At 40.7% G+C, this 14,865-nt stretch overlaps 1 protein-coding gene and 1 pseudogene across 2 annotated transcripts in view; one reads left to right on the top strand and one right to left on the bottom strand.

Moving 5' to 3' along the window:
* The window catches only part of TTI1 (TELO2 interacting protein 1), a 47,418-nt gene that overhangs the window by 30,471 nt on the left and 2,082 nt on the right, over positions 1–14,865 (bottom strand). The window lies entirely within an intron of this gene.
* On the top strand, positions 1,264–1,404 carry LOC118619506 (annotated as a pseudogene).

Genomic DNA, 14,865 nt, shown 5'->3' with positions numbered 1-14,865 from the left:
GGGACAAGAATCAAAACTAGGTGAGACTGAAAGCAAAAACAAAGGGAAAAAGAGTGGCCAGAAAAATGGAAAAACCAGGAGTGCACATTATCACAGAAATCATGGGAGAAAGAGATTCAAGCCTGATGGAAAGACAGACGGCAGGCAATGAAAGGAGGTTTAAGGGTAAACAAAGGAGCTGAGCAACTTAATACGCGAGCGTCTCTTTTCTCTGTAAGAAATTCAAAGTCATGGGCTGACAGTGAACAAGGAGAGTAAACAGAGGGCTTGAGGAAAGGAATAAAAGGCTCAACCATTCCCTTTGGGGAAGCAAAGCATGCTGGGAAGACATGAAAGTGTGGCCCACGGGTACTGAGGACTGAGGTGACGCTGGAGACCATAAATGTGTGTAACTGCAAAATGCTGACATTGGATGGAGACTCAGAGGCCATGTAGTCTGGTAGTATCTCCCCCCCCCCTATTTTTTTTTTTGCTCTACTTACTGGAGGGTTCTGAACAGATGATGACAATAAAGTGTCTTTGCTGCCTCTCCCCATCCCCAATCCAATGAACTCTACTGAGCCCCAGTGACTAGGATTGGCAGGCAAGTGATGTTTGGTGGGTGTGGGCAAGACCTGCTCATCCCAGAGAGCTGGTGACTGAACTGTCCCCCTGAGCCAGGAGAGGGCTCCAAGGCCACAATCAGGCTTTATTTTAATACCATGAGAGAGCCTGGTCCACAGAGCTCCATGGACCCCTTTAAGGAAGGGCAATGCTGGTCTCCGTGACACCGCCCCCCCCCCCCAAGGCCAGGGGAGGGAAGAAGCTTAAATCTTCCCTATCCTAGTCTAGGAAAAAGCTGGGTGTGGATGCCAGAAAGCCTGGCCAGGGACTGCTGACATCTCATCGACCCCGGCTCACACACTGATGAGTGCTGTCTCTACCTGAATTATGGTTTGCTGAAACGGTAGAAAAGGAAGATAACCACTTAATGGGACCTAGAAGTCAGAGGTAGAAAAAGCAAATAAGTGCACCCTTGAGGTGGTGAAGCTTAGCTTCACAGAACCACTAAAGGAGACAGATAAAATTTTGAAAAATAGTAAGGCCAAAAAGGAAGTTCAATTCTAAGACAAAAGATATCTCTTAGAGTTTTCAAAACACGATTTTCCATCAATTGTACCAAAAAAAGTGCAATTGATGGAGAAAACAAAAAAGATGGCTAATTGCTGAGACCCAACTAGTGGCCTAGAAGACCAAGTACAGCTATCTTAAAACTCTGAGGAGATCGCTTCTCGGCCTTTTGGCTAAAATCAAGTGTAATATCTGTTCTTATCAGTTTAATATCTGATACATTTTTTTTTTTTTATCCTCACCCGAGGATATTTTTCCATTTTTTGTACAGATAGAGTGGGAGGGAGAGAGAGGAAGGGAGAGAGAGAGAGAAACATAGACGTGAAGGGACACATCGAGTGGCTGCCACCTGCACGACCAACCAGGGCCGGGGACAAACTGCAACCGAAGTACGTGCCCTTAGCGGGAACCGAACCCGGGTCTCTCCGGACCATAGGCCGACGCTCTAACCGCTGAGCCAAACTGGCCAGGGCTCTGATACATTTTTTATTGGATTCTATGATCATCATGTATCATCACTGTATCTTTTTTTGTTACCTGAAATAAAAATGTGGTAATCTTCCTGAAAACAAACAAACAAACAAAACAAAAACAAAAACAAAAAACACTCTGAGCAGAAATACAAAGAAAAGAAAATTGTGGGACTTGGAGGACAGATCTAGGAGAACCAACATGTAAATAGCTGGGAATTCTGGAAGGGGAAAATGGAACAGATGGAGGAGCTAAAACAAATATTTGAAACATTTCCCTGTGCTACAAAGAAAAAGATTTATCTGGAGACTGAAAAGACTGAAGAATATACACCTAGTCACATTCTGGTAACATTCCTGTACACTAAAAAATAAAGAGGAAAATCATATATGCTTTCAGGAAGAAACAACACATAAGTTACACTGGCTTTGAATTTCTCATTCACAACAATGGATACTAGAAGACAGTAGAGTAACATCTACTAACTGCAAATGAAGAACTGTGTAGCCCACTCCCAAACAGGCAAGATACTCACTAGTGAGGGTGAAAGAACAACATGCAAAGATTGAGAGAGGGTATATACCTGACCAGAGGAAGATACCTGAAAAAGAACTTCATTCAAACAAATGAAACAGAGACCTAAAATGGGAAGATGAATGAAAAAGGGAACACTGCTCAGGAACTTTTTTCTCTCTTAGCAAAGGAAACTTTCATCAAATAAAATGTTTAAGTGGAAGCTCAGCATATAAATCAGAAGGTCTAATTAAAGTGGGGGTGAAGGCAATGGCCTGGGGCTCTGCATCTCTCTTATTCATCTCAGGAATTTCAAGAAGATAACCCTGAGTGCCCTGAACTATATGTTCTAGATGATATGATAAAAACTGTAATAGAGCTAACGAAGTGGGAACACACAGTATGTCCAAAACTAAACGTATTTGCTCTTCTTCTTGTATTCTCTTTACAACTAATGGTCCTCACTGGAGCTAGAAACCTTAGTTCTCTGCTTTCTTAATTCCACCATTTCCTTGAGTTTCATCAGTTCTACCCCTTCAACATCCTTCTAATCTGTTGATGATGATCATCTATTTAATGTTGGACCAACCAGAGCAGTTTCCTCTCTGGTTCCCTGCCTTGTGTGCCTGCCCTTCTTGAACCTACATTTCATGCTGATATGTAAGTAATCATTCTAAACAAAAATCTGATCACCGTTCCCCATGCTTAAAATTTTTCAACTGCTCTCCACAGCTGGCTGAAAGAAAAAACACCTTTTTACCATGGCACACAGGCCCCTTCACCATCAGGCCCCTGCCTATCTCACCAACCTCATCTCTATTGCTTCACCCCTTGAACGTAAAATTATAACCATACAAAATTATAAAACTTGCAACTTCCCAAACAGGTGATGTTATGTCACATTCGCCTCCTTTGTTCTACACTGTACATACTGCTACTATAGTATTAAGCATGCTGTATTATTCTGTGTATGTCTGTCTTACCTACTTTAGACTGGGAAAACCCATACCTACAACCTCTTAGAAAGGCATCTGGCACCTGACAAGCACTCAAGAACAACTACACATATTCTGTGTTCAAGTAGGATATAGTAGGATGCAGCAGGACAATATTTCTGCTGACAACTAGAAAAAAAGGCAGGTAAATTACAAAAATAATTTGTTAAAATAGTCATGGAAGCAACATGATGAACTAATACTCTAGTGAGGGTAAATGTTCAGAATGAGTCAACAATCAAGAGCTACTTTTTTTTCCCTCTTGGTGCAGCTACTGATCCTGGACATGAGCTCAGGATTATGGTATGGCCCAGGTCGAGGGCTATCACTACCTAAAGAGAAATTAAAATGCTTTTAATATGGTCATATGGGGTTGAGGGGGGACAAAACCGCAGTCTTCAGGGATCTCAAAATACATGTCTTCTGGGATAAGGCTGAGGGAGAAATGACTAAGCAATGTTCAAAAAAATAAAAGAAATCAACCCACAAATTCAAGCAGCTCAGCAAACCCCAAGTTGATAATACAATGAGAAAGAAATACACATGGCTACCTCACAGTCAAAATGCTTAAAACCAAAAATAATGAGAAAAGTCCTAAAAGTAATGGAGCAATAAGATTGACAGACAACTTCTGAACAGAAATAAAATCCAGAAGACAATAGAATGACATCTTTAAAGCGCTGAAATAACTACCAACCTTGAATTTTACATCCTATAAAACATCGTTCAAAACTGAAGATAAAATAAAGATGTTTTAGATAAACAAAAACTGAGTGAATTTATTGCTATCTGGTCTACACTAAAGGTAAAAATAAAAGGAGAAAATGAACCTAAATAGAAACAAGGAAATGTAGGAGGGAATAAACAACAATACAATAGATCAATATAAAAGAGTATTAACTATACAAAACAATAAGTATCATGTCTTTTGTAGTTTAAGTATATATATACAAAATCAAAATGCAAAACAATAAGGCACAAAAGGAGCATGGAGGTTATATAAGAAATTAAGTGTAGTAAGAGTCTAGCAGTATCAGGAAATAGTAAAATAATCTGTATTAGACTATAACATGTCAGGAATACATGATGAAATCTATAGGGTGAGCTCAAAAAAAAACTGTAAAAGTATACTTAACAAGTTTAGAAACAGTAAAAAATAGATAATAAATATTGATTTATCCCCACCAAAAGGGGTAAAAAAAATGAGGGGGAAAAAAAAAGAAGAAAAACCAGTGGGTCAAATAGAAACAAATAATAAGACGGTAGGCAGGAGCCCAAATGAAACAGCAATATTCATTCAGTTTCTCAACAGAGGCACTATTGACATTTGAGAATGGATAATTATTTGTTGGTGGAGGGTTGTCCTGTCCATTTTAGCAGCATCTTTGGCCTCTGTCCCCCAGATGGCTGTAGCATTCCCCCAGGTGCAACAACCAAAAATGTTTCCAGATACTGCCAAATGTCCCATAGAGGGCAAAAAATCCCCCTGGATGAGAACCACTGGTGTAGTCAACATAATCCCAAGTAAAACCTCAACAGGATTTTTGTACAAAGTAACAAGATGATTCTCAAATTTATATGGGAATGCAAAGCACCTAGAATAGAAAAAACAATCTTGAAAAAGAATTAAACTGGTAAACTGTGGTAGTGTAAGTTCTGACACCGTCTGATTTCAAGATTTACCGTAAAGGTAAAATAATTAAAGGTGGTGCAGTGTTAGTGGCATAAAGAAGACAAACAGATTAGTGGAATAGAAAAGGGTCCAGAAATAGCTTCCACATATAAAATAGAGAGTCCATATATAGACTCACATACCTGATGAAGGTGATATTGAAATGAGCTGGGGGGGAAGAATGGTCTTTTCAATTAAAGGTGCTTTGTCACTTGGCTGTCCATATGAAAACTTATATATGTTTTGGTATGATTCCATATCATACCAAATTTAAATGTGAAATGTAAAACAATAAAACTTTCCAAGAATAAATTAGACTACATTAAAGTTAAGAACTTGTGTTCATTAAAAGACACCAATAAGAGCCCTGGCCAGTTTCACTCAGCGGTAGAGCATCAGCCCGCGGACCAATGAGTCCCAGGTTCGATTCCAGCCAAGGGCATGGACCTTGGTTGCGGTTCATCCCCAGCCCGGGTTGGGGTTGTGCAGGAGGCAACCAGTCGATGTGTCCCTCTCACGTCGATGTTTCTCTCTCTCTCCCTTTCTCTCCCATTCTCTCTACAATAATGATGATGATGATAATAATAACAATAATAATAATAATAATAATAAAAGACACCAATAAGAGAGGGAAAAGAACCATACGGTGAGGCAGATTTCCTATGTATCTGACAAAACACTCATATTCATAATATAAAACGTTTTAAAAATAAATCATTAAGAAAAAAGGCAATCCAATGCTTTCTTCCCCTTCTCCTAAAAACCTCCCCCACACTACCCCCAACAGACAGACATGCACACACAAAACAAACCAAAGAAAAGAAAGAGACTGAACAGACATGTCACAAAAGAGGATATCCAAATGGCCAATGAACATATGAAAAGATATTCAACATCATTAGTCAGGAAATTGTGATTTAAAACCACAATAACATACCATTAAATCCTGCCAGAAGGGCTAAGCTGAAAAAAAGGGATAAAAAGAAAATACTAGGCATTGGCAAGGATATGAAACAACCAGATCTCTCATTCAGTGCTGGTAGGAGTGCATCTATTATTCTAAAGGTGAACACATGTATGTTCTATGATCTAGTGATTCCATTCTTTTATATATAACCACCAGTAATACAAGCATAAATGTATTAAAAGATGTGTTCTGGAATACACTACCCACAACTGCCTCCAAACAGAAACTACCCAAATGCTCATCTATGATGGATAAATTGTGGATGTAGTGGGTAAAGGGATAAATTGTGGTATATTCTCTCAATGTGAATACTATAAAGATAAAGATTTACCACAATCGAAAATCTTCAAAAGAATGGGTTACAGGCTCGGAAACATATAAACTAGCTTTCTGTGAGGAAGACAGTATAACAAATTGCTACTTTGACATGACTATAAAAGGCAATCATATACCTTTATGGAATGGCCATGAAATCACACTTGTGTGACAATATGTCAATTATAGAAGGAATTGTTTAGAGATTTAGAGCCGTAGGAGTCCTAGATTCTATTCCTATAAAATACTACTCTGATTATTCAAAGTGGTGCTGCAAAGTTTGATGTTGATATAACTGACAGCAACAGGGGCATTCTGGCCCAGAAAGTGCTACTGGGATGAGGCATTCAGAACAAGACGATTCTGTGGGTGAGCAGAGAAACCAAGCCAGAGTTCAACTGCGGCAGATAGTGACTGAATAAACAAAGCCTGAACAACCAGTTCTTGACTGCTTGGCCATCTAAACCTTTCCTAGTTCAATTTCTCCCACTGTGGTCGTGGAAAGCTGTCACTGGGGAGCTGAGGGAAGAGATCTGCAATCGTAGAGCATAAGTGAATCCATTCCCCCTGGCAGCCTTATCCCCTCCTCCCTATCTCTTCCAGCCTCTCACAGGGATCTGTGATGCAAGATTCCTGGGCCGTGGTGCTGATGGTGAAGACAACTGGGACAATCTGTACAGACTGCTATCTTCACAGGCACTTAAAGGATAAGATGTAGATCACAAGGTACTTATTATATCATACAATCAAGAAGTGAAAAAGGGAGCAAAAAAAGAAGTGCAAAGGAATTTGGACAAAGACTGAAGACCAACAGGTAAGCATTCATGGAAGGAGGAGAATCTGTGTTGGGGTTGGGACACTAAACATTCAGGGCTATATAGGAAGACTGCTCAAGATAAAACAACTGTCACAAGGAAAGGTCAGAAGAAAGAAAAGTCATAGCACCTAATAAGCCAAAGAGACAAGACAGAGATGCCATCATGGCAAGTGAGCCACACCTCACCCAGGCATGATATCTGATCACTTGCTCAGGGCCTTTGCACTTGTTCCAACATATATCCTCATGACTCACACACTCTCACTTCACTCAGGGCTTTGCTCAAATGTGAATTCTGAGTAAAGCCTTCTCTGGTCACCCTTATTTAAAATTGCAACCTATCCTCACTCCTCCCCATCCTAACACTCCCTGTCTCCTTTTCCTGCCTTTAAAATTTCTTCCACAGCACTTAACACCATCTGTCAAACCAGATGATCTACCAATTTATTTATTGTCTCTCTCCTCTCACTAGAATACAGGCTCTATGAAAGCAGTGATATTTGACAGGTTTGTTTATTGCTTCTGGCACAGAGCAGGTATTCAGTAAATGCTTGTTGAATCAAAAGCCATAGTCCAAGGTCTGATTCTCTCATTGGTAGAACTTTAATATCAACTATGTCTGAACTGGATTCTGGGTAAAAAAAGCCACACTCCTTTTCTCTTGGGTTATTCCCATAGGTAGTTGATCTGATCCATTATGGGAAGATCTTACTAGATGCATTCATAGGGGCAATCATAGCTCTAGATTTTGGCTGTACCCAGGCCACTTTTAGGCTGTTTCCAGGACAGGGACAGAATGAATATAAGAACATAAATCTGATGATCTGGGTTATAGTCCTGACTCTTTTAGTACCTGGCTGTGTAATTTCCTTGAATTTCAGTTTCTTCATCCTAAAATAAACTTGGTAAATACAATGATCTCCCAAATTTCTAGCTTTGATTAACCAGCAGATGGATAGGAAGACTGAGTTTAGATCCCAGAGACAAGAGTTCAGACATAAGAATTCCCAATTTAAGTTCTTGACTAGAAGGAAGAGAATTAATACTTGTTGAAAATACCTACCATATGCCAGGAAATGTACATCAAATTTTATGTATTTTTTTATTTTTATTTTTTAAATAAATAATATTTTATTCTCTATGCAAAATCTCCTTAACGTTGATATTTTATTTTATTTATTTATGTTTTTGGTATGTGCCCCTAGCAGGAACTGAACCTGGGACTCTCTGGTCCGCAGGCCGAAGCTCCAACCGCTAAGCTAAACTGGCCAGGGCTATGTATTTTTTATATACATAATTTTTTTGTATGTAAATTCCTCATCCACAAGCTGAGTAACACAAGACTCAAAGAGGTTAAGTGATGCACAGGCACACAGTAAGCAGTGTCAGACCCGGAATCCAACTCAAGCCTGTGTGACTCCCAAGCCTGTATGAGCTCCTCCACGATACCAGAAGTTTCCAATCCAACTGTTCATTAGAAACTGGGTCTTACACCAGTTCTACTCAATCCGAATCTATATTGGGGTTGGGGACGGGGGCTAATGAGCATGCTTGGGAATCTATTTTGAAAGTTCACAAAATCAATCTGACAAACCAGGTGTGCAAACCCTGCACTGTGTACATTCTACACATACTGTGTGTCTTCCAAAGAAAAGGAGTCAGGTGATGAAAGAGGTACTTGTTCAATAATCCATCTGGCAGTAGTGCTCATTGTACATTTGAGGACTACTGCCTTAGGTTAAAATGATTGGCTTATTTGTATGCCTCTTCAACAGGATGGTATACTATTTTAGTGCTGCAGCTTTACTGTGGTTCTCCTAGCATCTGGTGCAATGTCTGCCAAGCAGTTCCGACTCACTGTTTAATAAATGAATGAAAGAATAGACAAACATTAAACGAAGTCGTGTAGCTTCCTACTTATCCTTTCTTCTACCTAGAAGTGTTTCCTTAGCATATATACATGCCATGTACTGTGTGCTAAGCTCCTAAAGAGGGAGCAGAGACCCAAGGTTAACTAGGGGGAGTGCACTGCAGAACATTAAATAGCCAAAATAGAAGGTGAAGGAGGAGGAATCAGAGACTTCCCATAAATCCTTCCAGAAATTACTCCAGGCTCACTTAGTACTTTGTTTACAGCTGTCCTCTACAGAACACTTGTGAAACAGTGCCCTGTATTAATTAGACTAATACAATGTGTGAGGCAAAAATGGATAAGACTGTCAGTTCAGGTGATCACAAGCATACGTGGTAACTTCAAGCTTTCTCTCTCGACAACTGACAGAAGAACTAGATGGAAAATCAGCAAGGATACCAGAAGAACTCAACAACACCATCAACATTTATGGAATACTTCAACCCAAAACAGCAGAATACATATTCTTTTCAAGTGCCCACAGAACATATAATAAGATAGACCATATACTGGGCCATAAAACAAATCTCAACAAATTTAAAAGTTAAAATTACACTGAGTATGTTTTCCAATCATAATGGAATTACATGAGAAACCACAAACAGAGAGATAACAGGAAAATCTCCAAATACCTAAAAACAAAGCAATATACTTCTAAATAATCTATGAATCAAAAAGGAAATCTCAAGGAAATAAAAAACAAACAAGCCCTGGCCAGTTTGGCTCAGCGGTTAGAGCGGCAGCCCACGGACCAGAGAGTCCGGGTTTGGTTCCTGCTAGGGGCACGTACCTTGGTTGCAGTTTGTCCCGGCCCTGGTTGGGGTCATGTGGGTGGCAGTCACTCGATTTGTCTCTCTCACATCGATGTTTCTCTCTCTCTCTCTCTCTCTCTCTCTCTCTCTCTCTCTCTCTCGCTCCCCCTCGCTCCCTCCCTCCTTCTCTATCTGAAGATGAATGCGAAAATGTCCTCCAGTGAGGATTAAAAAACAAACAAACAAACAAACATGGAAATTAATGAACATGAAACTATAATATATCAAAATTTGTGGGGTACAATTACAGCCATGCTGAAAGGGAAATGTATAGTACTAAATACATATATTATAAAAAAAGAAGGATCTCAAATCAATAATCTAAACTTCCACCTCAAGAACCTGGAAGCAAATGAGCAAGCTAAAACCAAAGCCAGCAGAAGGAAGAAAGTAATAAAAATCAAAGCAGAAATCAATGAAATTGAAAACAGAAAACAATAGATAAAGATCAATGAAACATGCCCAGCCAGTGTGGCTCGGTGGTTGAGTGTCGACCCATGCACCAAGAGGTCACTGGGTCAATTCCCGGTCTGGGCACATGCCCAGGTTGTGGGCCTGATCCCCAGTGATGGGCATGCAGGAGGTGGCCAATCTATGTTCTCTCTCATTGATGTTTCCATCAGTCTCTCTCCCTCTCACTTCCTCTCTCTCTAAAATCAATAAAGGGAAAAAAAATAAAGAACTAACACTAGACCCCATCAAGATGGCAGTATAGGTAAACACAGTACTCAAATCCTCCTACAACCACATCAAAATTATAACTAAACTACAGAATAACCACCATTCAGAACTGCTCGAAATCTAGCTGAATGGAAGTCCTACAACTAGGGAATTAAAGAAGCCACATAGATGCCAGGCCAGTGTGGCTCAGTTGGTTGAGCATCATCCCATGTACCAGATCACCAGTTCGATTCCCAGGTTGCAGCTTGACCGAGAGAGAGAGAGAGAGAGAGAGAGAGAGAGAGAGAGAGAGAGAGAAGGAGGCAGCCAATCAATGTTCCTCTTTCATCAATGTTTCTCTATCTCTTTCCCTCTTCCTTCCTCTCTCTGAACCCAATAAAAATATATTTAAAAAAGAAGAAACAACATTGAGATTGGTAGGAGGGGTGGAGATGCAGAATGTGCTGGCCCCACACCCACATATCGCAGATGAAAATCTGGAGAAATATCTCAGCTTTGGAGGTCGCCCTTGAGGAGTAAGGAGTCCCAGCCACATTAGGCCTCTCAGTCAGGGTTCCAGTGCCAGGAAGAGAAGTCCCCATAACTTCTGGCTGTAAAAACCAGGGGGATTGTGGCTCAGTGACACAGAGGGCTGCTGGAGTCCTGGTAGTTCCTCTAAAAGAGCCAAGCATGGACTTACATGGACTCATTACCTCTGAGCTCCAGCGCTGGAGCAGCGCCTTGAAAGGAATCAGGGACATACAGGGAGAAACTGAATTGTCTGGAATCAGGACAAGAACTAGGGGGAACAACATCCCAAAAAGAAGTGCTGGCAGAAGCTACTGTTCCTTCCTTCCTTCCTTCCTTCCTTCCTTCCTTCCTTCCTTCCTTCCTTCCTTCCTTCCTTCCTTCCTCCCTCCCTCCCTCCCTCCCTCCCTCCCTCCCTCCCTTCCTTCATTCTCACCCGAGGATATTTTTCTATTTATCTTCAGGTAGAGAGAGAAAGAGAAAGGGAGAGAGAGAGAAACATCAACGTGAGAGGGACACACTGACTGGCTGCCACCCACATGACCCCGACCAGGGCCGGGGACGAACTGCAACCTAGGTGCGTGCCCTTGGCTGGAATCGAACCCAGAACTCATTGGTCTGTGGGCCAACGCTGTACTGCTGAGCCAAACCGGCCAGGGTGCAATTGTTCCTTTTCTGAGACCCCCCCCCAACACACACACACACACACACACACACACACACACACACACACGACAGGGCAGGGCATATCTGAGTCTCCAGCAACCTGGCTAACATTGTTAATTCTGCCCTCGTGGCTCCATGAGACCCCGCTCTACCCAGAGTTTCCAGAGGCTTTTCCATACAAAGGGCCTCTTTTGCCCCAGCATCTGGACTCTGTATACCCCATACCTCTTGCTAAGTGGCCCCAGGCCTGGCACTAGTGGCAACTAGCCCTGGTTCACAGCTTAACCTCTCCTGGGCATCTCTAAGCTCAGCCCAAGTAGCAGCAATCTGCAGATTGCTCTGCAGGTCATGCCAGACCAGGCACAGGTGGTGGCTGACCTTGCACCTCCTGGGAGGCCCCAGAGGCAGTGTACTCAGTGGACAGCTTCAGACCACACTGGATTACAACCCTACCACCTCCACAAATGACACATTCAAGCGGCTGGCTTGGAGAGCACCAAAGTCCCACTGAAGCAAGTCCTGCTCCTCAGCTTTAGTTGAAGCTGGTCCTCACAGTTGATTGGTCTGGGGATCAATCCCTTCCAGTGATGCCAACAGCAATCAACTACAATAGGACACACTACACATAGCCCACACAGGAACACACCTGGAGTGCCCAGCTTGGGTAACTGAGGAGGCTGCGTCAACTGGGCCACACAGGACACCTACTACACAAGGCCACTCTACCAAGTCCAGGAGATACAACAGCTCTACCTAATGTACAGAAACAAACACAGGGAAGCAGCCAAAGTGTAGAGACAAAGAAACATGTCCCAAGTGAAAGAACAGGAGAAATCTCCAGAAAAAGAACTAAATGAAATGGAGGCAAGCAAACTACCAGATAGAGTTCAAAACAATAGTTATAAAGATGTTCAAGGAATTTAGTGAGAACTTCAACAGCACAAAAAAGGACAAAGAAACCATTAAAAAGAACCAGTCAGAAATGAAGGATACACTAACTGAAAGGAAGGATAATTTACAGGGAATCAACATAAGAGTAGATAAAGCCAAGAATCAAATCAGCAATTTGGAATATAAGGAAGCAAAAACAAACAAACAAACAAACACCCAATCAGAGTAGCAAGAAGAAAAAAAAGAATTCAAAGAAGATAGTGTAAGGAGCCTCTGGGACAACTTCAAGCATATCACGGGGGTGCTGGAAGAAGAGAGAGAGCAAGAAATTGAAAACCTATTTGAAAAGATAATGAGAGAAAACTTCCCCAACCTGGTGAAGGAAATAAACATATAAGTCCAGGAAGCACAGAGAGTCCCAGACGACATAAACCCAAATCGGCTCACACCAAGACACATTATAATCAAAATGTAAAAGGTTAAAGACAAAGATAGAATCTTAAAAGCAGCAAGAGAAAAGCAGTTAGTTACCTACAAGGGAGTGCCCATAAGACAATCAGCTGATTTCTCAACAGAAACTTTGCAGGCTGGAAGGGATTGGCAAGAAATAGTCAAAGTAATGAAAAACAAGGACCTACAACCAAGATTACTCTATCCAGCAAAGCTATCATTTAGAATCTAAGAACATATAAAGAGTTTCCCAGACAGGAAAAAGCTAAAGGAGTTCATCACCACCAAGCCAGTATTACAAGAAATGTTAAAGGGTCTTCTGTAAGGAGAAAAAAAGGTAAAAAAACCCAACAAAATGGAAATAAATACATATCTATCAACAAATGAATCTTAAAATCACAAAATAAACAAAGAAGCAGAACAGAAACAAACTCATAGATACAGAGAACATTTTGATGGCTACCAAATGGGAGGAGGAGTAGGGGGAATGGATGAAAAAGGTGAAGGGATTAAGAATTATAAATTGGTTGTTATGAAATAGTCATAGGGATGCAACGTACATCATAGGGAATATAATTAGTAATATTCTAATAACTATATTTGGTGTCAGATGAGTATGCGATTTATCAGGATGATCACTTAGTTATATAACGTCTAATCACTGGGGTGTATACCTGGAACTAATATAAAGTTGTATGTCAACTGTAATGGAAAATTTTTTTTGATGATTTAAAAAATAAAATATTCAAAACCAAAAAAATAAAAATAAAAAATAAAGAAGAATGAACACCAATTCTACACAATCTTCTAGAAACAAAAAAAAGGGGAAATACTTTCCAATCTATTTTATGGAGCTAGTATCACCCTGGTACCACTAAAATCCAACAAAGACAAAATGCAAAAACAAAAAACAAAGCTGCAGGCCAATTTCCCTCATAAATATAGATGCAAGAATCCTAAACAAAATATTAGGAAATATAATATGATCAGAAGTATGTAAAAAAGAATTATACACCATGACAAAGTAGGATTTGGTCTAGGGATGAAAGGCTGGGTCAATATTTGAAAATCAATCAGTGTAATTAATATTAACAGGCTAAAGAAGAAAAATCACATGATTATACTATCCTCATCTTTTAGACCTCTAAATGTTGAAATGTCCTAGGACTGGGTCACACTGGGCCCCTTTTCTTTCTACACCTATTCTCTTCCATGACTCCCACATTTACACCTCTATCCCAGATCTCTCCCTTGAACTCCAGACCCAGAAATCCAGTTGCCTACAAGACATCTCAACTTGAAAAGGCATTTTCAACTGGACATGCACAGATCTAAACTCCTGCTCTTACACCCCAAACCAGCTCTTTCCTCCATTTGGTAAATGAAAAATATATTCTTATGACTGCTTAGGCTAAAACCCTTGGGGCCATACAGACTCTTTTCTTTTACACCTCATATCTAATCTGTCAGCAAATTCTGTTATCTCTTCTAAAATACCCCCAGAATCTGACACTTTTCACCACCTCCACCCTGGTATGAGTTATCCTTTCACTTGGGTTATTACAACAACTGCCAAATTGGTCTCCCTGCTTCTACCCTTGTACCTTTACTGTCTATTTTCTACTTAACAACCACAATGCTCCTCTTTTACTCAAAACCATCCAACGGACTCTCATTTCACTCAGACTAATATCCAACATCCTTCATATTGCCTGATGTCCCCTAGCAATGTGGTCCCTGACTACTTTTCTGAGCTCATTTCCAGACTTTCGGTTCATATCACTTCAGCTTTACTGTCCTCCTTGCTGTTCCTTAAAAATGTCCAAAGTGGTCTAACCTCAGGACTTTGTATTTGGTTTTCCCTCTGTCTGGAATAACATTCTACCACAGAGCATATGACTTGTTCTCTCATTTTTTCAGGTCTCTGATCAAATGTCACTGTATCAGTGAAGCCTTCTCTGACCAGCATATGTAACAGCCTCCTATCCACCCAAACATGCATTCCTCTGATCAAATATCACTGTATCAGTGAGGCCTTCTCTGACCAGCATATGTAACAGCCTCCTATCCACCCACACATGCATTC

This window comes from Molossus molossus, unplaced genomic scaffold (assembly GCF_014108415.1).
Source record: "Molossus molossus isolate mMolMol1 unplaced genomic scaffold, mMolMol1.p scaffold_m16_p_6, whole genome shotgun sequence".
Classification (NCBI taxonomy): domain Eukaryota; kingdom Metazoa; phylum Chordata; class Mammalia; order Chiroptera; family Molossidae; genus Molossus; species Molossus molossus.
The sequence above is the reverse complement of the archived record's forward strand: the minus strand, read 5'-3'. Positions and strand labels throughout refer to the sequence as shown.